This window comes from Dipodomys merriami, unplaced genomic scaffold, assembly GCF_024711535.1.
Source record: "Dipodomys merriami isolate MVZ:Mamm:240054 unplaced genomic scaffold, mDipMer1.0.p SCAF_195, whole genome shotgun sequence".
NCBI classification, from domain to species: domain Eukaryota; kingdom Metazoa; phylum Chordata; class Mammalia; order Rodentia; family Heteromyidae; genus Dipodomys; species Dipodomys merriami.
Window position 1 is genome coordinate 1,183,154 of NW_027203326.1, and position 24,753 is coordinate 1,207,906.

A 24,753-nucleotide genomic window follows, 5' to 3' on the forward strand; every position below is an offset into this window, starting at 1 on the left:
AATTTAAATGTAAGAGACAATTGATCCAATAATGTTAGAAAAATTTCCTTGGTGGAAGAAAAGTTACAACAAGCAAAAGTGGTCCAATTGGACTATAACAAAGATTGGGATTTTATAATATTAAAGACATCCTATACTCCTACTGGATGTTTGTGGCAAGATGGAGTTCTGGAATGGCTTCTCTTGCCTCACACTCAAACAAGAATGGTAGCTTCTTATGTATACTTGTGCAGTCAACACATTGTCAAGGCAAGGAGTAAGTCCCGAGAGTTATTTGGGAAAGAAATGCATAATATAGTTATACCTCATAATAAACAACAATTAGGGATATTATCACAAAATGATGATAATTGGAGATTAGTATTATTAAATTATACAGGACAAGTAAAATTTCATGTTCCTCAACATCTTTTATTAAAATTTGTGGAAGAGGTAGAAATCATTTTTCCATTAGTGGTAACCACAACACCTTTAGAAGATGCCCTAACAGTTTCTACTGATGGGTCCTCAAATGGAACTTTGATGGTATACATTCCAGACCACCCCCCTATTAACAAAAGGGCATCTGATATATCAGCGCAACAGGCAGAAATTATTGCTGTAATTTTAGCCTTAACCACATTTCCCCAGCAGCTTAACATTTACACAGATTCTAAGTATGTCGTTAACTTTTTTCCAACCATAGAGACAGCTCTTTTATCAGGACAATCAAAAATTATAGACTTGTTACAACAGTTACAAAAATTAATTCAACTTAGAAAAGAAAAAAATATTTATTGGACATATAAGAGGACATACAAATTTACCAGGTCCTCTTGCATTTGGAAATATGATGGCTGATTTATTAACTAAAGAAACCATCATCTGTAATGCATTGGAAGTAGCACAAAAGAGTCATGCAATGCATCATCCAAATGCATTAGCCTTGAGAATAATGTTTAGCTTAACTAGAGAACAGGCTAGGCAAATTGTAAAAAATTGTGATTATTGTCCAGATGTATACCACCCATTAAAATTAGGAGTTAATCCTCGAGGGCTTAAACATCAGGTTCTCTGGCAAATGGACGTTACTCACATCCCAGAATTTGGAAAAGTGTCTTATGTACATGTAACAGTAAATACCTTTTCTCACATAATGCAGGCTTTAGCTCATAAAGGAGAAGCAATAAAAGATGTTATACAACATCTAATGACTTGCTTTCAAGTTATGGGTCTTCCCAAAAGACTAAAAACTGATAATGCAACTGCTTATACTTCACAAGCCGTTAAAAAATGTTGTGTAATGTGGAATATAGAACATATTACAGGGATTCCGTATAACCCTCAAGGTCAAGCAATATTTGAAAGAAGTCACCAAATACTAAAAATCCAGTTACAGAGGCAAAAAGAGAGCAATCAATATGACTCCCCCTATCAAGCATTACAACATGCTTTATTTCTAATAAATCACCTTAATACTAATGAACAAAATCTTACACCTATGCAAAAGCATTGGGGCGAAATTGGATTAAACTTCATCCAAAAGTTAAATGAAAAGATTTGCTTACAGTCACATGGAAAGGACCCGATATATTAATCACCTCGGGAAGAGGGTATGCATGTGTGTTTCAACAGGATGCTGAGTCACCTATCTCGATTCCTGACCGACTCGTGAGCCCCTACAATAATAAGAGAAACCAAGAAAACAAAGCAAAAGAAGCAGCAGAAGAAGGCGATACAGAAGCTCAAAAGGCTTCACCTTTCTCCTCAACAGGCGAAGAAAACAAAAGAAGTCCAACCACCAACCTGGGGACAAATTAAGAAGCTCACCCATTCTGCAGAGGAGATTGTGGTTTCTACAGGAAAGACTATCACTGCTAAAAATATGTTTCTTGCCATGCTTACCATTATATCTGTGCAGACAGTCTGTTTCAGGAGAACAATACTGGGCATATGTTCCTAATCCTCTTCTACATCCCGTGGGATGGGGGGATGAGGATGTAATAAAAGTAATGACAAATAATAGTGGCTTGCTAGAGGAGTTGGAGGACTATTCTGCTTTTCATATGACTTCTCAAACAATTAACTATGAAGGAATGACAGATACTACTCCAATTTGTATAATGCTATCAGGAAAAAATCTCCCCTGGTGTTTGCCTATAAACTATAGTACATTTTTGACTGATGGCCCTGATCAATCCAATAATTAAAAGTTCAAAAAAGGATTGATGTGTGACACCCCTGATCAATTTAGTGATAAAAAGTTCAGAAAATAGACTGATGTGGGAAATTGGTATGATGACATTAGGCTTTCATACATATAATGAATCCTTTGTTATTCCCAAGAAAAATATACATTTAGATAACTGCTTACAAAAATATCATGCAAAGATCAATTTTGGGTTGGATTGTGGATTACAAAAGGCCTCTTTATTACAACCTTATGGACACCAGATAGTATTTTTGATTTTTCTATTGCTAATCCCGATTATGAATATACCACCTACTTAAAACAAAATTCACAAAAGTTTAATGGCTATGTTCCTGATACATATGGGGAACCATTAAAAAGATGGTTCACTTCAGGGTGGGTGGCTCCCATTTTGGTGAGTCACTCCCTCTTTCACAATAAATGGGTGTTCAGGTGGCTTTGTTCAGACTTTTTGCTGCAACAAATATGATTTTGTTTAAAAAGCCCAAAGAAACTAAGAGTACTGCAATTGGGGTAAGAGCATGTGTGGGTTATCCTATGGGGATTTTAGCTGGAAAACCAGATAATGTAATCATTATTCATCAAGGAAAATCATACTATATTAGTTGTAAAAATTGTATTTTTACTAATTGTCTTACTTCTTTGGATAAAACATATTCTGTAATTTTTATTTTAAAAAGACCTTCTTATGTATTGTTACCTGTAGATATACAAAATTATCCTTGGTTTGAAAATTCTTTTTTACAAATGTTAAAAACTTTGGATGTTATGTTGCGGCCAAAACGCTTTGTTGCGACCTTGATTTTAGGAATAAGTGCTTTAATAACAATAATTACCTCTTTAGTAATTTCTACAGCAGTCTTAGTAAATGAAGTTAATACTGCTCATTTTGTTAATGATTTAAGCAAAAATGTTACATTTGCCAGCGCAAAACAACAAATTATAGATAAAAAGTTAGAAATGAAAGTAAATGCTCTGGAGGAAGCAGTTCTGGCTATAGGTCAGGAAGTTCAAAATTTAAAAATACAACTCTCAGTTAAATGTCATGCTAGTTTTAATTATATATGTGTTACTCCTTTAAAATATAACTCTTCTTTTAAATGGAATGCCACCAAAAATCATCTGTTAGGAGTTTGGAGAAGTAATAATATCTCTCATGATATGGAGGCTTTAGAGGACGAAATTGCAACAGTTAGTAATGATCATTTAGATGTAAAAAACTTTACAATCTTTGGCAGAATTACTTAAGCATAACTTGGAGGCCCTCAATCCTCAGGATTGGTTTCATGTAATAATTATAATAGCCATTGTCGGATCAAATCTCTTAATTCTTCTTCTTATATTTCCAATCATTTTCTGGCTGATCTTTAGTTCTGTCTCTTCTGTGTGCCAAGACATTTATGAGCTTCAATTAAAAAAGAAAGAGGGAAGAAATACCATGCCACATACACTTGGTTGAAACTTCTGGAATAAAAGGTTCTGGACAGGAGTGGAGCCTGGCATAGACTCAAGCCCCAGGCATCCCCCAGGAGTTGGTGAAGAACCTGATTCCCTAGAGAAGACAATCTGGTCAGACTTAACCCATTGTTCTCTGAGAAAGAGAAGTTCCAGTGTGACTGCTGCTCACCACAGTGACCCAGGGCCCAATGGCAGGATGCCTGCCCTGTCCCTGTGCCCTGACAAGTCCCACCTGGAAGAGCTTCTGTCCTGCCTCCAGGCTAGTTCAGGCCTGCCATTGTACACAAAAACCCTTGTTTCCTCCTCTAACAAGCAGCTCAATATCCAACGACCATGGGAACCCAGTCCGAGAGGCACAGGCACAATGGAGAGGAAGCTGCCAAAGCAAGCATTTGGAAAGGGGCAGAGATCACAGCAGGCAAAGCAGCCATGAGGATGTGTCTGCAAGAAGTCCTTAGCTGGGTTAAGCAAAGAGAGGCCTGAGTATGTGGGCGGGGCACTTCCATAACCAGTTTGAACATCTAATAAAGCTGCCTGTGGTGGATAGCTGGCATCTGATTTGACATCGGCAACAGAATAAGGGGCTGCAAATTCAATGAATAGTCTCTGGCCAGAGAAACAAGGTCAAACGCTTAAGTTTCTGCACTTCCAGTGGTTCTTGGTATCTCCAGCTGAGTACATCTTTCTGTGGCCGGTTGGTGCCACGCCACCTTCTGCGGAGTCTGCATGAGAGATCGCCTTAGTCAAAGAGCTTCATGGAAGCATGCCTGCAGGTTCAAGGCTTCCCATACACTTGGCTGCACCATTATAGCCTCTGAATTCTTACTATATTCTTCTTGGCTGTACATTCGTTGCCTTTATTCTCGTTTTGGCTATTTTTCTATTGATCCGCAAACAGAGCATGTTGTATCTTTCCAGTCTAATAGAGATGGCTTCTCTAAGTAATAAAGACTAAGACCAAAGATTAAATGTGGGCAATGCCCCAATCAATCCATCATCTGATGTGATGTTGCCTCCAGAATCTCCTACAACTTCACAAGTGGTTTTGCAGCTCACGCATAGTAAATATAGAGACTTAAAATTTCCAGATATGTCCAACAGACAAAATCAATGAATTAAATTAAGTTAGAAAGATTTATTCCAGAAGTTCAGAGAGTTCTAAATAAAAGAGACCTCTGATTAAAAAAGAAAAAGAAAGATTCTCCCAACAGTTGTGATTATGTTTATGTAAACTTACATAATAGGGAATAGATGGTAATTTCACACAAAATATAAAGTTAGTAACATCATATTTACTGAACGAACCAAAGAACCATTTCCTTATGCATGAGCTTATAAAGATGAAAATAGTTGGATAAAAATAAAAATAAAAAGTGTGCAATATAAATAGAACCCTGTCTTAGGTTTGTTAATTATTAATCATAAAAAGGCTGAATAGAAGACCCATTCTATTAAACAATATGCTAGACTTGTTTCGCACCACTTAGCTTAAAAAGTTGGTGGGATAGTCATCAATTTTTATGTAATTCATCAATGCTTTGCCTTTAAAAAATTGATTACGTGCTTAAATAACAAAGAATCTATGTCACAATTACACACTGTATAAAAATATTAATTCTCCTCTATAAAGATACACTCAATGCAACTCTTTTGCATCCGTGTCTGTTTGTCACTTCCTCGACTCCTTGCCCACCTATCCCTAGATCCCTGTCCCGTCCGTCCTAGTGCTCCGACCGAGCTGGTCCATCACACTGACACCTGACTGTAGTCCCTAATTCATGTACTTTACTTATATTAGGATATTGTGTTGGAAAAATTGTTTTGTTCATTAGGTCACAGCAATTAATGGCTTGAATGTGCTCAGATGTCAGGTGAAGATTTATTCTGGAAATACAAAGATTCCAGGTTTTTGAATGGTCACTGCTAATCACAATGAGAGGGGTAGTCTAAGTGAGATTTGGAAATATTTTTGGTCATTCATGGTACCGAAACAGCAGAGACAATTTAACAGTAGTGACAGAAGAGAAGGTACAATTCCAGAGTTAATGAACAAATGAAAGTAAATAAGGTATACCAGAAATTGTTTTAGAGAACCATTGTTGGTTATTGAACAAATAGTTATCAACTAGTCTTATTCCTCATTGCGTTTAGCGTTCTAAATCTCTTAGGCTACTTCTTAATTTCTGTGTAATAAATGTATCTCCTTCTGTGCTCTTCTTTCCTACCTTATCTTTTTTGCTTTCTAAAAATCTCAGTCTTTCTATATTTCTCTATGAACATTTCCTGATACTAAATACACCTACAAAGATGGCAGAGGATGCTAATGTAAGGGTCCAATAGCTCATGAGTCATTAATGAAACAACATGGAAAGGAGCACATATTTAGTGATACCTCACATTTTCTGAAAAGCTGAAATGACGTCATTTGTTTCAAATTTCCATTATTTGTCTACATTGTGTCATTCAGTGCACATAAGGGCAAATATGAGCTAGGTACTGGTGGTTCATGCCTGTAATCCTAGCTACAAAGGAGGTTGAGACCAGAGTATTGTGGTACAAAACCAGCCTGTTCAGGAACGTCCATGAGACCATTATCTTCAATTAACCACCAGAAACCTGGAAGTGGTGCTATAGCTTAAGCGGTAGAGCACTCAACTTGAGCTGAAGAGCTGAGGGAGTGCCCCCAGGATCAGAGTTCAAGCCACACAACCAACAAAAAGTGCAAATATTACCTTAAGTTTCCCAAAAGGAAGGAAAAGATCAATAATCTTCCCAAGCAGAAAAAATAATTTCAAAATGATTCAGTGCACCTAATGGTCTCATGGACGTTCCTGACCAGGCTGGTTTTGTACCACAATACTCTGGTCTCAACCTCCTGTGTAGCTAGGATTACAGGCATGAACCACCAGTACCCAGCTCATATTTGCCCTTATGTGCACTGAATGACACAATGTTATTTACGTTATGGCTTCTTTGCTAGACATATTCTCTTCCTTTAAAAATTGTCACATATTAGCTTTACAATAAACTTCATCTAATATTTCTTGTTTCAAAAGAGAAGTCTATACAGTTGATGTCACTTAGTTTTCTTATTATCTTAATTCAAAGCCAAACCAGGCAGGAGAGTCTGTCAAACTCTTATCACAAATTGAACACCAAAAAACCAGAAGTGGAGTTTTGGCTCAAGGAGTAGAGTACTAGCTTTGGGGGCAGGTGGGCAGGAAAGACAACTGTTCAGGGACAGGATCCAACCTCTGGATACAAGCCCCAGAACCAGCACAAACTAAACAAACAAGCAAACAAAAATCCCAGATATTTCTTTGGGACTTTCCTTAAAAGAATACTGGTCAGAGAAGAGGCTCCTTTTGCTGATCATACTCACTGCATCCTGCTTTTATGGAATCCTTATTGCTTTGAAGAACTCAGGACCAGACCAAAGGAATTGATACCTGACTCCTGCATCAAGAGAATCATCTCAGGGGTGAAATATCCATCCATATGACACTTTAAAACCTCCACATCTTTGTTCCTTTGCAGGAGAACACTTTTAAAACAACGTTATTTCCTTTTGTTTTATGCTGGCAGTCGAAAGGTACATTATTTCCTTTTGTGATACTCTCAACTAGAATTTTACAGAAAAAATTTATGTGAGTAAAGAACACACTCGAAAAAGCCAGGGACAGAGTTTCCTTCAAGCGTTAGGATACTTTTCTTGTACAGTAAAAAGGAAAGCACAAGGTAACTTGAACTTTGTTATTCCTCAATGTTCCATTCCTCTCCTGGGGTCAGTTTCCACATCCAGTAAAAGTTACTTCCAGTAACAATCGATGGTGCTGCTTGAAGTATAATGAATGCTTTCTAGCTTCACTGAAATAACAACTCAGTAAATAGAAAATATGAAATTTATATTGCTTATAAATACATTATACATGAGTACATTGAGTTCAAACTTTGTAAGTTCTCTGTAAATTAAGGTGAATTTTAAATGGGAAGAAGGTTCTCAGAACATTCTTTTTGTGAATGTATGTGCTGTTCATAATTTCCCAAGTGGACATGAGCTAACAGTAAGGGAAACAATAGCAATAATAGGAGCAAGAGAAGTTCTGTGTTTAAGTATAAGGGTTCAATACAATATAGCATACTACAAATAAGACAACATTGAAACAATAAAGCCAAGTCTAGTATGTAGATTTATGGGAGTGATATACAGAAAGCAAGACTCCTATGTGGAACATGAAATATGAGGCCACTCTCATTCTAAATCATGCTTGCTAATCATGCAACTTTGTAGAAAGTAGAATGGAAGAATAATACTTTTTCCAAAGCAAGTCAGATATATGAGCTTGGATTTAACTGGAAAAAATGTCCATCTTGTGAGAGCAGGGATTATACTAGTAATGAACTGGTGGCTAAGGTCACATTTCTTTTTTTTTTCTTCACTTGTATATGTATATTTTTTTTATTGGCGGTGGTCTTGGCACTTGAATTCTGGGCTTACGAGCTGTCTCTCTTCTATTCAGCTCAAAGCTAATGCTCTACCACTTGATCCACAGTGCCATTTCCAGTTTACTTTTAGTTAATTGGAGAAAAGAGTCTCTGGGACTTTCATAACTGGGCTGGCTTTGAGCCTCAATCCTCATATCTCACCACAACCCAGCTTACGATCACATTTCTAGCAGTGTACACTCAGGATAAGTAATGTGTGTGTTCATCTATCTTTAAAGAATTCTTGAGTTAATACTGGGAAGGTGGCTCAGGTGTAGAGCGCTTGCTTTGCATGCATGAGGCCCTGGGTTCGATTCCTCAGCACCACATAAGCAAAAAAGAAAAAAGCCAAAAGTGGCGCTGTTACTAAAGTGGTAGAATGCTAGCTGAAGAGCTGAGGGACAGCACCCAGGCCCAGAGTTCAGGCCCCATGACCGCACCCCCTACCAAAACAAAACAAAAAAAGAATTCTTTAGTTAAAAATCTGGGCTAGAGCTTAGGCATTACCCTCACAAAAAATGTTTTTATTTTAAAAGTTGATATTCCTGGAGAACTAAAACCTTAGAATGAAAAGGAGTCTGGGAAGTTCAGTTTGTATCCAGCTTGGGCAGAACAGGCTTTGCAACAGTACATATAATAAAGCAACCAAAAGCTGGATTGGAACAATGGCTCAGGTGATGGAATAACAGTTATGAACAAGATTGCTGAATAAGAGCTTGAGGCTTTTGCATGCATACATACAAACATACACAAATACACAGAGGCACTTATATGTGCACACACAAATACACAAATGAAACAACTCTCAGAATGTGTAGAAAAGTTAGAAAACAACAGAATATATATCCTGAATAAGACTAGAATCAAGTGATAATTTTTAATATTAGAAAGTCATCAAGTGAACTTCCTTCAAAAAAGTTTGAGAATATTACATAGGTAGGGACCAGAGATAGTAAGAGAGTCCATTAATCATTATTATAGTGATCGCATCCATGAAGGAATGAATCAGAGATCCCGCAAGTGCATATGAAAATATTCATATCCTGTGTTAAATGTTACAACATCTTTGAAAATAGTAGATAAGCAGTTTGAACAGTCACTATGGTGTATAATATCCCTGGAGAAGTTCAGAATTGGTAGTCTGTATCTAGATTAAATAAACCAAGAAACTATGGCAGGGCAAAGTGATACAAACCTAGAATTCTAGCACTGAGATTAAGACAGGAGATTAGAGAGTGGAATTACATAGTGATACCTTCCCTGGACCGGGTAGGATAATTTTGTCTTAACAAAACAAAACAAACAAGAAAGGAATACATAGTTGGATGTTTGGGCTAATTTTGTCATTATATTTTGAGAAGTCAAATTTTCTGTTGAAATGCAACTCATACTTAATCCTCACTTGTGTTTTAAATTCTCTCTTCATTACAGAACATTCCTGGATCCAAAATGACTCATGATTCCCATCCAAAATTTGAAAAAGCAAGTAATCATCATTTTGTTGTATCCCAAAGAAACGATAAAGGATTACAAAAACTTAAGCCTGGAAAAATAGCAAAGTTCGTCTAATGTAGGATTTTGAAGATCTTGCTAAATTAGAATTTAGATTTAAAATAAATATTTTGATTTTGTTTTTAATTTCATATTCTATCGGATGCTAAAATTTCTTTTTAAGAAGAGGGTTTAATTGACAAATTCACAAATGATTTTGCATTCTATTTGCCTAGAATATTCTTTCAAGCGAGTTATATAATTACAACTTAGTTAATAAATAATTCCAATAATTAATGTATAAAATGATAATGTGAATGTTGTAGACAGAGTTGCCAAAAATTAATGATATTAATTTATAAATTTAGAATAAGAGCAATTTTTGGAGTCTTTGTTTTAACATGGTATGAAGAGAATAATCGTGTGACATCTACTTTCTTCTACCTGTATGTAGCACAGGAAGCAATTTCCTTAATTATTTGCCACTGTATACAATAAGAAAAATGTTAGTTTTGGGGTTTCTTTTTATTTTTGTTTTTGTTTTATTGGTTTGTCCTAAGGCTTGAACTCTCTGCCTGGACACTGTGTCTGAGCCTGTTTATGCTCAAGGCTCGTGCTCTACCACTTAAACCTCAATGCCACTTGTATCTGAGTTTTGCTGATAAGTTTATAAGATAAGAATCTAGGGAATCTTCCTGCCTGGGTGGGCTTTGAACTGTAATCTTCTGACCTTAGCATCCAGAATTTATATGATAGTTAAAAAAGTATAAGTATAAATAATATTTGCAAGTTTTCTGATCTCAAGAATACCAGTGGGGGGAAATGATGCAACCCAGTTTATTGTGGTGTTCTTTCCAAAACATGTATGGCATCACATTAGCAGAGTTGTATTTTTTTCACAATAGAGATAAGCTATTCATAATGTGAATTATGGGAAGTTTGAGGTGCACCCTAAAAGTTCTAAACTGTTGGGCTAGAATGACTCTATGTCATAAATATTGGGATTGGTGGTCATAAAAATAATAGCTTACTGTGATAAACAATTGCTTACTCTTGAAGAATTATTACCTATGCTACATAGTTTTATCCTCAACCAGAATGTGGTTATTTTTTTGTTGACTCTCAGTCTGTAACACCCCATTGAAAAATGCATCTATTGCAGTCATGCAAGCAGGTACTGTTCTGAATCTTTCAGGTATGGAATCTTCTGAATTTGAAAATGAGTAGTTATTAGTCATTAGAATGTTGAAGAACACATATATTCTGTCTTCTTAACAACTTATTTGCTTTTAAAAATTATAGGTATCCATAGAATTAAACTGTTTTCGCTTTTAGTATGAGAAAGTACTATATTTATTATTTTTTCAAAATATTGGTAAATATATTATGAAAATATTGTTTAGTCAGATAGCATTCAAGTTGATGATCTTCTGATTAAAAAGAGGGTAATTAATTCAAATTAGATGCCAAACAGTATTGATTTTTTAAAAGTTACTACATAAAGAATAATATTTACTATACCAATACAGTGAAATTTTATTTCATGCAGCCTATTTTTTAAATTTAATTTTATTGTCAAAGTGATGTACAGTGGGGTAACAGCAATTTTGAGGTAATGAATACATAACTTTTCAAACTTGTTACTCCTCCCTTATTTTCTTCAGTTTTCCTTCACCCCAATACTCCTCACAAGTTGTAATGTATATTAACAACATATTGTCTTGTGAGTATTGCTATTGCATTGTTTTGCCTTTGTCCTTTGTCTCACCATTTTGTTGTTCCTCTTCCCTTCTCTCATTAAGGTAAATATATACACAATGCACAGGCTACAAAAATCAAATACAGAAGGGAATAAAGCATAGGGGAAAACCCCCAAAGAAATCAGAAATCACATAGTACATTAAAAACAACAGCAGCAAATAATACTCTCTGTTTCCATATCTTGGAGTTCATTTTGTTCAGAATCAGCTTATATGATTATATATACGCATAACAAAACCACTGGAAAATAATAGTTTCATGGAAACTATATCATGAAAACAACATGTTAACTGATTTTCATGGTAAAGGTGGGGTTAGGATTGGTGAATTTGCGGTTCTAATAAAGGAATTTCAAAAGAGTTTTTTTTTTAATTGTATTTTATTTTATTTGGGAACATACTGTACAGAGGGGCTACAATTACATGGGCAGGATAATGCATACATTTCTTACCAAGCATTGCAGCCTCCTCCTTTGTTTACCCTTCACTTCCCTTCCCCGCCTCCCCCCTCCCCCCACCCACTTTTACCCCCCTCCCCCCACCCAATTATACCCCCCTCCCCCCCCCACACCGACATTGTAAAGCTGGTTTTGACATGACATTTTGTACTTCTCATTGTTGCAACAGGTCCACCTGAATCCGTAAACGACTTGTTTGTCCCCATCTCCTCCACATGTTATACTGACATCAAATATAGTGAAAGCGGGGGTTACACTGTGGGGGAGGGACATACAAAGCAACAAAGAAATAATCTTATAAATGCGTTAGAAACACATGCATGAAAGAAACGAAAACATTAAAATACATATTTAAGGGTTCATTTTCCTAACATCACATTATCTGACCTTTTCCGCTTGACTCATACCTATACTAGATATTGCAAATAAGGGAAACCATGGGACCTATGCTTCTTTGGGCCTGGCTTACTTCACTTAATATAATTTTTTCCAAACCTTTCCATTTCCTAACAAATGGGGAAATGTCATTCTTTCTGATGGAGGCATAGAATTCCATTGGGTATATATATCACATTTTCTTGATCCATTCATCTACTGAGGGGCATCTGGGTTGGTTCCATATCTTAGCTATGGTAAATAATGCTGCAATAAACATAGTTGTGCTGGTAGCTTTAGTGTGGTCTTGTTTGTAAACATTTGGGTAAATGCCCAAAAGTGGGATTGCTGGATCATAGGGGAGATCTATGTGAAGTCTTTTGAGGAACCTCCATACTGCTTTCCAAAGTGGTTGAACAAGTTTACATTCCCACCAACAATGAAGTAAGGTTCCTTTCTGTCCACATCCCCTCCAGCAGCTGTTGTTGTTAGAGTTCTTGATTTTTGCTGTTGTAACTGGAGTGAGGTGATATCTCAATGTTGTTTTGATTTGCATTTCTTTTATGGCTAGGGATGTTGAACATTTCTTCATGTGTCTATTGGCCATCCTTCTTTCTTCTTCAGAGAAGCTTCTCTTTAAGTCTTTCGCCCACTTATTTATTGGGCAGTTGTTTCTTTGAGGATTTGTTGTTGGGTGGTTTAATTTTTTGAGTTCCAAGTATATTTTAGATATGAGACCCTTGTCCGTTGTATGGCTAGTAAAGATCTTCTCCCAATCGGTGGGCTTTCTATTGATCTTGCTAGCTATGTCATTTGCCCTGCAGAAGCTCTGCAACCATACGCAATTCCATTTGTCCAACCTTTCTTTGATTTGTTGTGCTTCCGGGTCTCTATTCAGAAAATTTTGGCCTGAGCCAAGGAGACCTAAGGTTTCTCCTATTCCATCCTGTAATGTTTTCAGAGTGTCTGCTTTGAGTTCAAGGTCTTTGATCCATTTGGAGTTGATTCTGGTGCAGGGTGATATATAAGGATCTAGCTTTAGATTTCTACATGTAGTTAACCAATTTTGCCAGCACCATTTACTGAAGAGGCTGTCTTTCTTCCATTCTATTGTTTTAGCTTCCTTATCGGAGATTAGATGGCTATAGGTCTGTAGGTTCATTTCTGGGTTTTCAATTCTATTCCATTGGTCCTGAGGTCTGTTCTTATGCCAATACCAAGCTGTTTTGATTACTATGGCTTTATAGTAGAGTTTGAAATTTGGTATTGATATTCCTGCAGCAGTGTTCTTTCCGTTGAGGAGCGTTTTTGCTATTCGGGGTCTTTTATTGTTCCATATGAATTTTTGGATTGCCTCCTCTATTTCCTTGAAGAATTACGGTGGAATTTTGATAGGTATCGCGTTGGGAAGTATTGCCATTTTCACGATGTTAATCTTTCCAATCCAGGAGCATGGGAGGTTTTGCCATTTTTTAAGTTCTGTGTTGATTTCCTTTTTCAAGATTTTGAAGTTTTCATCATAGAGGTCCTTCACTTCTTTGGTTAAGTTAATTCCTAGGTATTTTATTTTTTGTGGGGCTATTACAAATGGAGTTGCTTTCCTAATTTCAGCCACACTTCTCATTGTTGGCATATAGAAAAGCCATTGATTTTTGGGGGTTAATTTTATAACCTGCTACTTTGCCAAAGTTTTGAATCAGCTTGAGTAATTTGGGAGTGGAGTCTATGGGATTCTTTAAATACAAGATCATGTCATCTGCAAAGAGGGAGAGTTTTATTTCTTCTTTCCCTATTTGGATCCCCTTTATGTCTGCATCTTGTCTTATTGCTGTAGCTAGGCATTCTACTACTAGATTGAAGAGAAGTGGAGAGAGTGGACATCCTTGTCTTGTTCCTGAGTTAAGAGGAAATGGCTTTAGTTTTTCAACATTGAGTATAATGCTGGCTGTAGGTTTGTCATATACAGCCTTTATTGTATTGAGGAATGTTCCATGGATTCCTAATTTTTCCAGAACCTTCATCATAAAGGGGTGTTGGATCTTGTCAAATGCTTTTTCTGCATCTATTGAGATAACCATGTGGTTCTTATTCTTGCTCCTGTTGATGTGAAGAATAATATTAATTGATTTGCATATATTGAACCAGCTTTGCATCCCTGAAATGAATCCTGTTTGATCATGGTGTATGATTTTTTGGATGAATTGTTGAAGTCGATTGGCCAAAATTGTGTTGAGAAGTTTTGCATCAATGTTCAATAAAGAAATGGGTCTGTAGTTCTCTTTCTTTGATGAGTCCCTGCCTGGTTTTGGGATGAGGGTTATGATGGCTTCATAGAATGTGTTCGGTAGTGAGCTTTCTCTTTCAATTTCATTGAAGAGTTGGAGGAGTTTTGGTGTGAGCTCTGCTTTGAAGGCCTTGTAGAATTCCGCTGTAAAACTATCTGGTCCTGGACTTTTCTTAGCAGGGAGGTCTCTTATTGCTGTTTCTATTTAAATGCTTGATATGGGCCTGTTAAGCTGGTTTAACTCGTCTTGGTTTAGTTTTGGCATGTCAATATTTGCTAGGAAAAGGTCCATTTCTGTCAAGTTCTCAAACTTATTAGCATAAAGTTTTGAGAAGTATTCCCTTATAATGTTCTGAATCTTGGTTGTTTCCGTGGTGATGTTTCCATTCTCATCTCTGAGTTTATTAATTTGGGTGTGTTCTCTCCTTTTTCTGATAATGTTTCCTAAGGGTCTGTCAATTTTGTTAAGTTTTTCGAAGAACCAACTCTTTGTTTTGTTGATTCTTTCTATAGTTTTTTTGGATTCTAATTCATTTAATTCTGATTTAATTTTGATTATTTCTTTCTGTCTACTGGATTGGGGTTTATCTTGCTGCTCTTTTTCAAGGAGGTTTAGATGTGTCATTAAATTGTTAGTTTCAGATCTCTCCAATTTGTTGATGAAGGAGCTCAGAGCTATAAACTTGCCTCTGAGTACTGCCTTTGCTGTGTCCCAGAGGAGCTGGTAATTTGTGTGTTCATTTTTGTTGAATAGCATGAACATTTGAATTTCCTTTCTAATCTCTTCCATGACCCACTCATGATTCAGCAGTGTGTTGTTCAGCCTCCATGTGATACTGGACTTTCTTTTGTGACTTTTGGTGTTGAGTTCTAATTTTATTCCCTTGTGGTCAGAGAGAATGCAAGTTATAACTTCAATGTTTCTGAATTTAGACAAGTTTGCTTTGTGGCCTAAAATGTGGTCTATTTTAGAAAACGTTCCATGTGCTGCTGAGAAGAACGTGTATTCTGTTGCTGCTGGGTGAAATGTTCGGTAAATGTCTGTTAAGTCTAGTTGATCTATGCAGCTGTTTAGATCTGCGGTTTCTCTGTTGAGTTTTTGCCGGGTTGATCTATCTAGTGGGGAGAGTGGTGTGTTAAAATCCCCAACAATTAATGTCTTTGGATCTATATGGGATTTGAGGGAAAGTAGTGTTTAAAGTAGTGTTTCTTTGATAAATTTGGGTGCTCCATTCTTTGTCGAATAGATATTTAGAATTGTAATATCCTCCTGAAGGAGAGATCCTTTAATTAGTATGTAGCGACCTTCTTTATCTCTTCTCACGAATTTTAGTTTGAAGTCTATTTTATCTGATATTAGGATTGCAACTCCCGCCTGTTTATGAGGGCCGTTTGCTTGGTAGATTTTATTCCAGCCTTTAACCTTGAAAATATGTTTGTTTTTACAGGCAAGATGTGACTTCTGCAGGCAGCAGATAGAAGGGTCTTGTTTTTTAATCCAACTAGATAGTCTATGTCGTTTAATTGGAGAGTTCAGTCCGTTAACGTTAAGAGATAGGACTGAGAGGTATTTGGGGGTTCCTGCCATGTTATCCACCTTCTTGGGGGCTGTGAAAACTGGGTTCTTCCTAAGGTTCTTGGATTCTCAGTTTGGGTGCAGTTTCTTGGCCTTTGTTGTGTTCTTGTTGGTTTTCTATGTGTAGGACATCTTTAAGAATCTTTTGCAGGGCTGGTTTGGTGGAGATGTATTGTTTCAATTTTTCTTTGCTATGGAAGCTTTTTATTTGGCCGTCAGTTATGAAGGAGAGTTTAGCTGGGTACAGTTTTCTTGGTTGATAGTTGTTTGTTTTTAGGGCATGGCATACGTCATTCCAGGCTATTCTTGCTTTGATTGTCTCTGCTGAGAAGTCTGAGGTAATTCTAATTGGTTTCCCATTATAGGTGATTAACCTTTTCTCCTTGACAGCTTTAAGGATCTTTTCCTTGGTCTGGGTTGATCCTGTGTGGATTATCATGTGACAGTGGGATGTCCTATTCTGGTCTGCTCTATTTGGGGTTCTAAAAGCTTCTTGTATCTGAATATGCCTATCTTTTTGTATGTTTGGGAAGTTCTCTGCTAGGATCCTGTTAAACAAATTTCCTAGACCATTAACTTCTGTTTCTAGGTGCTCCTCTATACCCATTATCCTTAGATTGGGCCTTCTGATGGTGTCTTCCAGGTGTTGGATAGACCTATCATATTTCTTGGACTTGTCTTGGATGGTTGTATGTTCTTTCTCTATAATATCTAGGCTGTCTTCAATCCCTGAGATTCGATCTTCTGCATGGTCTAACCTGCTGTCAAGACTCTCTACTTTGTTTTTTTATCTCTTTTCCTTCTAATTGGTCAGCTTTGATGGCTTCAAGTTCTTTGTTGAAGCTCTGTTTTAGGTCTTGTATGAATTTCTTTACTTCCTTAATTTGGATTTCAGTGTTTGTTCTCAAATCACTTAATTGATTGGTTATGGTTTCTTTGGACTCCCATTCCTTCTGTTGGGTTCCATTCAGCATTCCCTTTGTGGTCTCCCTGACTTCCTTCAGCTCTTTGTTAATGTATTCCATGAATGCCTTTAGTCATCTTTGTGTATTCTCTACCTGGTCTCTTAATTCGTGAATTACACTTTGATTAGTTTCCTCCCTTCTGTGGGATTCCTGCAGTTCTCTTTGAGTGTTCTCTGCCTGCTCACGCCATTCCTCCCTTTCTCTTTGAGTATTCTCAAGTTGTTCACGCAAATCCTGTATCAGTTTTTGAGAAGCTTCCTCACACTTATGATAGTCCTGTATAAAGTTCTGGGATGCCTCCTCTCTCTCCCTATCACGCTCATACAGAGTCCTTTGTACATTGTCAAACTTCTCATTTATCATGTTTGCTATTAGTGTTTGTAGAGCTATTTGGGAACTCTCCTCTGGATTATTCTTTATCTGTTCTAATCCCTGATTATCAAGGTTGGGAATTGAGATACCCGAATTTGCCATTTTTCTTGTGTTTTTCCGGCTTACTCGGCCCATCTGAGATAAAGATTGCACTAGTTTTGTGCTAGAACACTATCTTAAGGCAACCATCAACCATAGTTTGCATTTGTACAGTCAATAGTCTACAGATACAATCTAGTTCAACAGATACATCTATTCAACATCAAACGACTATATGTTAAAGGACTTCGAACCGCAGAAAAGAATTTGGAAAACCAGAAATTATTAGGATTAGGGAGAGATGTGGGTAAAAAATAGGAATAGATTGGTGTGGGGAGGCACAGGGAGACTTAACTATGTCCTAATCACAATGCAGGAAATGAGTTGGGTAGGATGCAAGTAGAGAGAGAGAGCAAAAGCAGAGACGGAAAGGGGAATAAAGAGAGACCAGAAAAAGAATAGAAACGTAAAAATTAATGTTATTATAGAGGTTAAAAGACCGTCTATTTAGAGAGGAATGTGAATATGTTCAGAGAAGGGGAGGGACATAGACGAGATGTGAAAAGCTTTAAGGATGGGAACGGGAGAAGAAAAGATCAGAAGTTCAGTAGAGCTAGATAAAAAACAAAAAGATAATTAAGAAAGAAAGAAAAAGAGAAAGAAGACAAGAAAAGAAAGGAAAACTCTCATTCACGTATTCCTAAAATAAAAATTATAAGATGAGAAAAAAAAAGTTACTGGAAAACAATTACTTTTTCAGAAGAGGCAAAAATTAAAGATTAATAAAAGTTTTAGAAGGGAAAAAATTTATATATATATATATATATATATATATATATATATATATATATATATATATATATATATATGGTAACAAAAAACAAAAAACAAGCAAAAAAAAGAAAAGAAGAAGAAGAAGAAAAAAAGAAAAAAAAAGAAGAAAAAAAGAAAAAAAAAGTCTTTTGATTTTTTTTTTTTGGGGGGGAGGAGTGGGAAGAATCCTGTATCTCCCTTTTGTCTGCAACCAGTCTCTTGTTGGAGTCTCTGGTCAGCTTGAGGTCCTGTGGCTTAATTGGTTTCTTAAGTCGGTTGGTTGGAAGAGGCAGAAAAATGCTCTGCTTTACCCAAGATTTTGAGATCCCCCTCCCAGGTTAGTTTTCTGGGAGGGTGGTCTGCTTTGAGAGTCACAAAAGAGGGGGATGTGGTGATGAGGCTAGGTTCTGGGTAGAGTTGACGCCTTTCAACAAACAGTAGCTTTTCCCTGGGGCTATTTTGTGATAAAGCTCACAGCGCCCAGCCTGGAGCCATTCTCAGGGTTTCTGTTTTTCAATTGATTGTGGTGGCTGCTAGAGGGAGGGGCAGCCTCTGGCTCTGGTTACCCAGTAAGGGAAGGCACTCCGATGGCTGGCGCCTCAGCTGGGTGACTTTTCCCTGGATGGAGCTGAGTCTGGCAGGTCACTTCGCCGTTAAGTTCTTGTGACCTGCTAAATGACTCGTTTTATTCCAAGGCCTGAGCTGGAGCTAGCAGCTCCTCCGAGCTTTGTCGGTATCCAAGATGGAGATCACCGGAGCTGGGGGGGAGGGGTGGCCTTCCCTCCTCTGCTCCCTGAGGAGTGAGGATGTCGGGCTTGTACTCATGCCGAGTCTTGGATCCTGGGTCGTCTCTGGTCTGCAAACAGCAGGATGAAGATGTTCGCTCCTTGTCGGTTCTTATTGGTGTTGAGTAGAATCCGCTCTTCTGCTGCGTCTGGCTCCTTCGTCCCAGACTCTCTGTGTCTCAGGTATGACTCCGTGGTCGCCGCCGCGGCCCCGCCGCCGGAGCGGCAGCTGGTGCGTTTCCTTGGCTTCCCCTCTCTTGTCTAACTCTCTGTCCTGTGATGACACACTTGGTGTGATTCTCTGGCTTAGGACTGTTCACTGGAACTCAAAAGAGTTTTAAAATTATAAAAGGTAAATTTTTGTTTGTTCAAATTTTTTAACAACTTTGCCTATTATGAAAATGTAAATTTGCCTGGCAAAATAGGCTTTCATGCAAAGTACTCCATGGAGACTTAGCTGAGAGTGAGTCTTGTGGGTGAAGATGGCTCATTTTCACACTAAACAAACCTCAGAAACTTTGCTATAAATCCTGTAGGTTCCCTTGAGAATTGTCCTTACCCAGGAAAGCTACTCTTACTGTGTGAAACAAGGTTGTAGTGGAATTTAAATTCAAAGTTCTTTTATAAAAAGGCATCACAATTTGTGAATTGACTTTAATTACCAAATAGTAATTCTCTGAAAAAGATAATTTGGGTCCAAATATGTAGGGAGAAAGTGCCCTCAACAATGAAAGAAGGTATTGGGTTTCCACTTTTCTGTTTGTAATACTTTCCACAATGTCTTCGCACGTGAAGCACTGAACCACAGAAAAAAATCTGATTGGATACTTGAAACCAATGATTTCACATTTCTTAGTAGCTTACAAAATATAATATCCTTATTAACATGAGATAGTGAAGATTTCTCTTATTAAGTAAGCCAAAAAGTTTTAGGATCAGAAAAGAACTGAGCAAAATGAAAATGGAAGAAAACACGTTGTTAGAAGCCCTAGCTAAGCATATTGGCTTCAGGAGTGGAGGGAGGCCAAACTTTTTTATATACATTGTCTTAATATTTTTTCCTACCTAAAGTGATTTTAGAGAGCCTATTTAGCTCACTACAATGCAGAACAGATTGAATGAAGACATGAAAATAAATTCCACATCCAAATAAAAGAGTTTTGAAAGGAAAACCATGAAGATGTAGTGTGGGTAGAGCCGGTCAGATCTGGTTGAGTCAGCTAGAGTAGCAGTTGAAGCACACTTCCTTCTCATAGAGATGTGACCCTCAGGCATGTCTGCCTAGCTTGCCAGCCATGAGCTGTCCATGCTCCCTACAAGCCCCCGGGGGACCAATCAGTGCCTGTAACCAAGCAGTGCCCATCACAAGTGCCTTACATCAACTCCCCACTAAGTAATTGGCTGGGAAGGACTCAGGAGGTTGGGAAAGCTGGGGCTACATAATCCCCCCCTCGTGCAGAAATAAACAAGACCTGCATAAGCCTGTTCTCCCAACGTGGGTTCCTTGTGTGAGTCATTCATGCTTACCTTCTGCTGGAGATCTAGCCCTACAAGTGGCGCCCAACCAGTGGCTTGATTGTTTTCAGAAGATGTACGGTCTAGGGTCTAGTGCAAAATTAGTGCCTCCATGGGCAACCTTCCCCCCCCCCCTCCCGCAGCAGGAGAGCCTCAATCACAAGCACTTGTTGCCCTGCTCAGGAGTAGGCAGATAAAAGTATTACAAAAGGAAGCTAGATTAATATGGGAAATAGTGAATGAATTGTGTCCCTGGATTGACTCCGAGGCCATTTGAGATCCAGACAGGTGGACCCACGTCCTTCAGGCAGTTCATAAAAAGGAAGTCCGTGACGGCTCTGAGTTGCCCCTAATCTTTTACCCCATTGTAGTTGCTATTCAAGCCTGTCTATCAGGGAAAGAAGAAGGGGAAACTCTGCAAGCTTTTAACACCTCGCTGCAAGAAGAAACAGAAGAAAAGGAAAATAGCGAAGCTGCTCTAGCACCCCCATCTTCTTGTGATACAGCAAACAATTCCAGCAAGAACACAGATAACCAACAACTTCCACTATCAGGTGACCAAGGGGGCCAGGCAGTTATGCTTGTAAAACCGCCTCCCCCACACTATCAGTCCCAGGAAGCCTGCCCAATCCCTTCTTTTGGCTGTTTAGGCCAGTCTGGGAACTCTCCTCTGAAAACTTTGTATCCTTGGGCAGAGATATCCAACTTTTCCCAAGAGCAAAAACTAGTTGTTCCCCCTGTAATACAACAGTTGTTCACAGGCCCCACATCTACCGTGGCAATGACAGCCAAGCCTATAAGTGAACCCCAGTTCATGTTCCCTGTAAACGTCCACCGAACCTCTGCACGACCTAACCAATGGTACCCCCATGACCCAAAAATACCGGGCCACTGTCAAGGAAGATGGATTACACTCCCCAAATGCTCAACAGATGTTCAAAACCCTTAGCATTGATCTTAACTGCCCCCATGATTGGAAGAGTTTAATGATCTGTAGTCAACAAGAAAGTTTAAAAAAGGCTTAGAATGTATTCCTAAGTACCAGTTTTATAAATGGCTTTGCACTGTGGTTTGTGGTTATTTTATTTTACATGGGATAATATTTTCTACTACCTATAAGTTTTGGAAAAAGAAGAAAACTAAAATTTACTACTGTAGAGGAATATGGTAGAAATAGAAGATAGATTTTATGTTTGTCAAATCTCTGATGAGTACCCATATTCAAGACTTAAAGTCATATGTCTTACTATGTTAGACAGATAGGGAAAACATAAAACACCATATGATAAAGCAACTATTTGTGACTTTTTAAGTGTACTTATTATGTGATGAAATTTACTTTATTAGCTAATGTTTTGGTTTTAAATATGGGAGGCTGATCTATTTAACGAATCTTCAAAGGCACCTACTGAAAAACACAAATGGTGTGGGGGGGGGTCCTATTCCTACACTTTAATGAATGGTTGAACCTGTTTGGCATTAGTGCTGGGTAAATAAATCAACTCTGTTGTAACTTGCTCCCTACACTTCAAAAACTATTTATGTCACTAAATATCATCTACTTGTAAAGTGTTATTTGGCAAATGTAATTTTTAAAAGTTTATTTGAAAAGGAATATACTATAAGGAGATTTAATGTAGGTTATCATTTGTTTCACAATTACAACATTTTTATACTACAGAACCAAGTTTTATTGAAGTACCAGTGTTTTAAAGCACTAAGGATATTCTCAATTAATGTTTTTCTGAATTATATTTGACTTCTATGTCAAGTATTCCTAGCATTGATAGAGCAATTATGTATCTATCGTTCTAGGAACTATTTTTTGGCCTGCTGATGCTGGACTGAAATCATTTATTAATCATTAGGAGAGGGGTATTACAAATGATATTGTGACATTTGTGGTCATGTTCAATCATATATGATGGTCATCTGAAAATTGAAAGTTTGAATTACTGTACTTTCACATTTTGTAATTCCATCTTGCATTTTAAGTTGCCTTGCATTTCCCAATTGATTTCTGCTAATTCCTGCATTTCAAGGAATTGGGGCCCTGAAATATACGAAATGAGAAATTAAAAAGGGTCTTCAATTACTTTCTGTTGGCATGTTGCATGGGCTTAGGTGAGAACTCTTGTCTTAGTTTTCTGATGTTGCGGATAACTGGGACCTGGGATCCTAGGACCCATGGATCCTGTAGAAGAATAATGCCTTTTAGACATCATATCAGCAAAATTTGAGTATAATCAGTAGGAATGCTTCAGAAACATGGAGAAAAACAGTTTGGGACCAGCGAGTTAAAACAATAAACAGAACAGCAGAGTAAAATAGCTTATAGATTAGAAGAAAACAACATTGTTTTTTTTTTACCATGTGAATTCAGAAGACCAAGAACATTTAGAAGGTATCACAAGTTTATACCGAAAACATAGCATTGATACTTTTTATATTCTAATATATATTCTAATCCTGATTATTTATATTCCAATCTATTTATTGGAATAAATATCAATTAATTTTCCAAATTATCAATAAATTCTAATAAGATTCACTGTGTGAAATATAAAATCAGCACATATAAATATAAAATATATCAAAATATATAATATTAGAAAATGTTTTGCATCATTCTCTCGTGGTAAGGGTATCAAACGCAACGGTTTTATTTATTTATTTTTTTCTTTTTGATTATGTGGAGCTAAGGAATCAAACCCAGGGAATCAGGCATGCAAGGCAAGCGCTCTACCATTGAGCCACCAGAGGCAACGGTTTTAAAGTATAATTCCATTACCTCTACCTCAGGGTTTGATAGAATTAGAGCTAAAACTTTACCATTCGGAGATATACAGCCTAGAGGCAAGAGGAAACACTGTGATTAAAACATCACCAATTTAAGGCCTACTAATGAGGAGAAACATATGGACTTCTCCTGGAGCTATGGAATATATTTGGTGATAGAAAATCAGTGGTGTAAGTTCCTGCCTGGTTGGATGGTAGACAGGCCAAGACATTAGGTAATCATACATATGAACAATTTTTTCACCTTCCTTGCTTTAGCTTCTTTTGAAATGTTAGGGTGTATTAAACAATTATATTTTGAAAAAATACCTTCTAGTCTGAACAGTTCTGTCTGAACTGTTAGTCTCTCTATGATCCCTTGTAACAGATTAGTTTTGCTCCAATAAGACAATCTACTCTGTCAGGGTAAGATACTGGTTGGTCTTTTCCTACATGGAGCAAGGGTAAAGGGTCAGGAAGACATTTGTGCCAGTAAGACCTCATTTGGGAAATTTTAAGCTGCAGAAGTTTAGAAGTAGCTCTTAAGCAAGGCTTACTTTGCATCCATTAGCTAAATCAGTTAATAAATAAGTACTTGAAAATCCATCACTTTTGGCCCTAGATATAAAGGCTTCAACGTATGATCCAATTTCAAATGAAAAAGACTTAAAATAGACATTGAAAAAAATTGCAAATGTGAGCAATCAAACAAACAATATAAGTTGTTTCCACTATATACAGAATTTTACAGAAATAAGATGAATAGCAATTTTGGGAACAATAAGGTTTCCTTGTTACAAATAGGCAACCAAAGATATATGCCTGTCTTAAGATTGCATCATTAACTACTTAAATTTACAGGATACTACATGCTTCAGCAGCATGTCTACCCAAATTACAATACAGAGATTTACATAGCTCTTGTACAAGGATGATATGAAAATTTGTGAAGTATTACATATTTTTCATTCTTGAGATGCAAGAAATGAAAAACAGTTATTAAAAAGTTGATTACAAATATACAAGTGTAAGAATACATGTAATTCATAGAAATAAAAGTTAGTTTGACATCATTCAATCTTCACCTTTTTAGAAAGGCCTTTACATAGCATAACCTTTATAAAACTTTTGAAATAAGATAACATTGTCATTTTATCGTAAAGAAATAAAATTCTATAAGGACCTAGGAATTAAAGGATTCTTAAACTGTTTCTATATGGAATGCAATCTGAAAGGACACATTTAGTAATGAACCTATATATTATAAAACAATGTCGAATTCAAAGTATTATATCTACGAGAGAATGAAATAGGTTATGGACATTATACAAACAGAATACTAAATATTTTAAAACATACTTTTTTCAGACAAGCATCAGAAATATCTTTAGTTTTTGTACTACTCATT

At 37.1% G+C, this 24,753-nt stretch overlaps 1 pseudogene; it reads left to right on the plus strand.

Annotated features, from left to right (window-relative positions):
* Positions 1-24,214: 24,214 nt before the first annotated feature.
* LOC138831416 (U6 spliceosomal RNA) lies at positions 24,215-24,311 on the plus strand (annotated as a pseudogene).
* Positions 24,312-24,753: the final 442 nt, after the last annotated feature.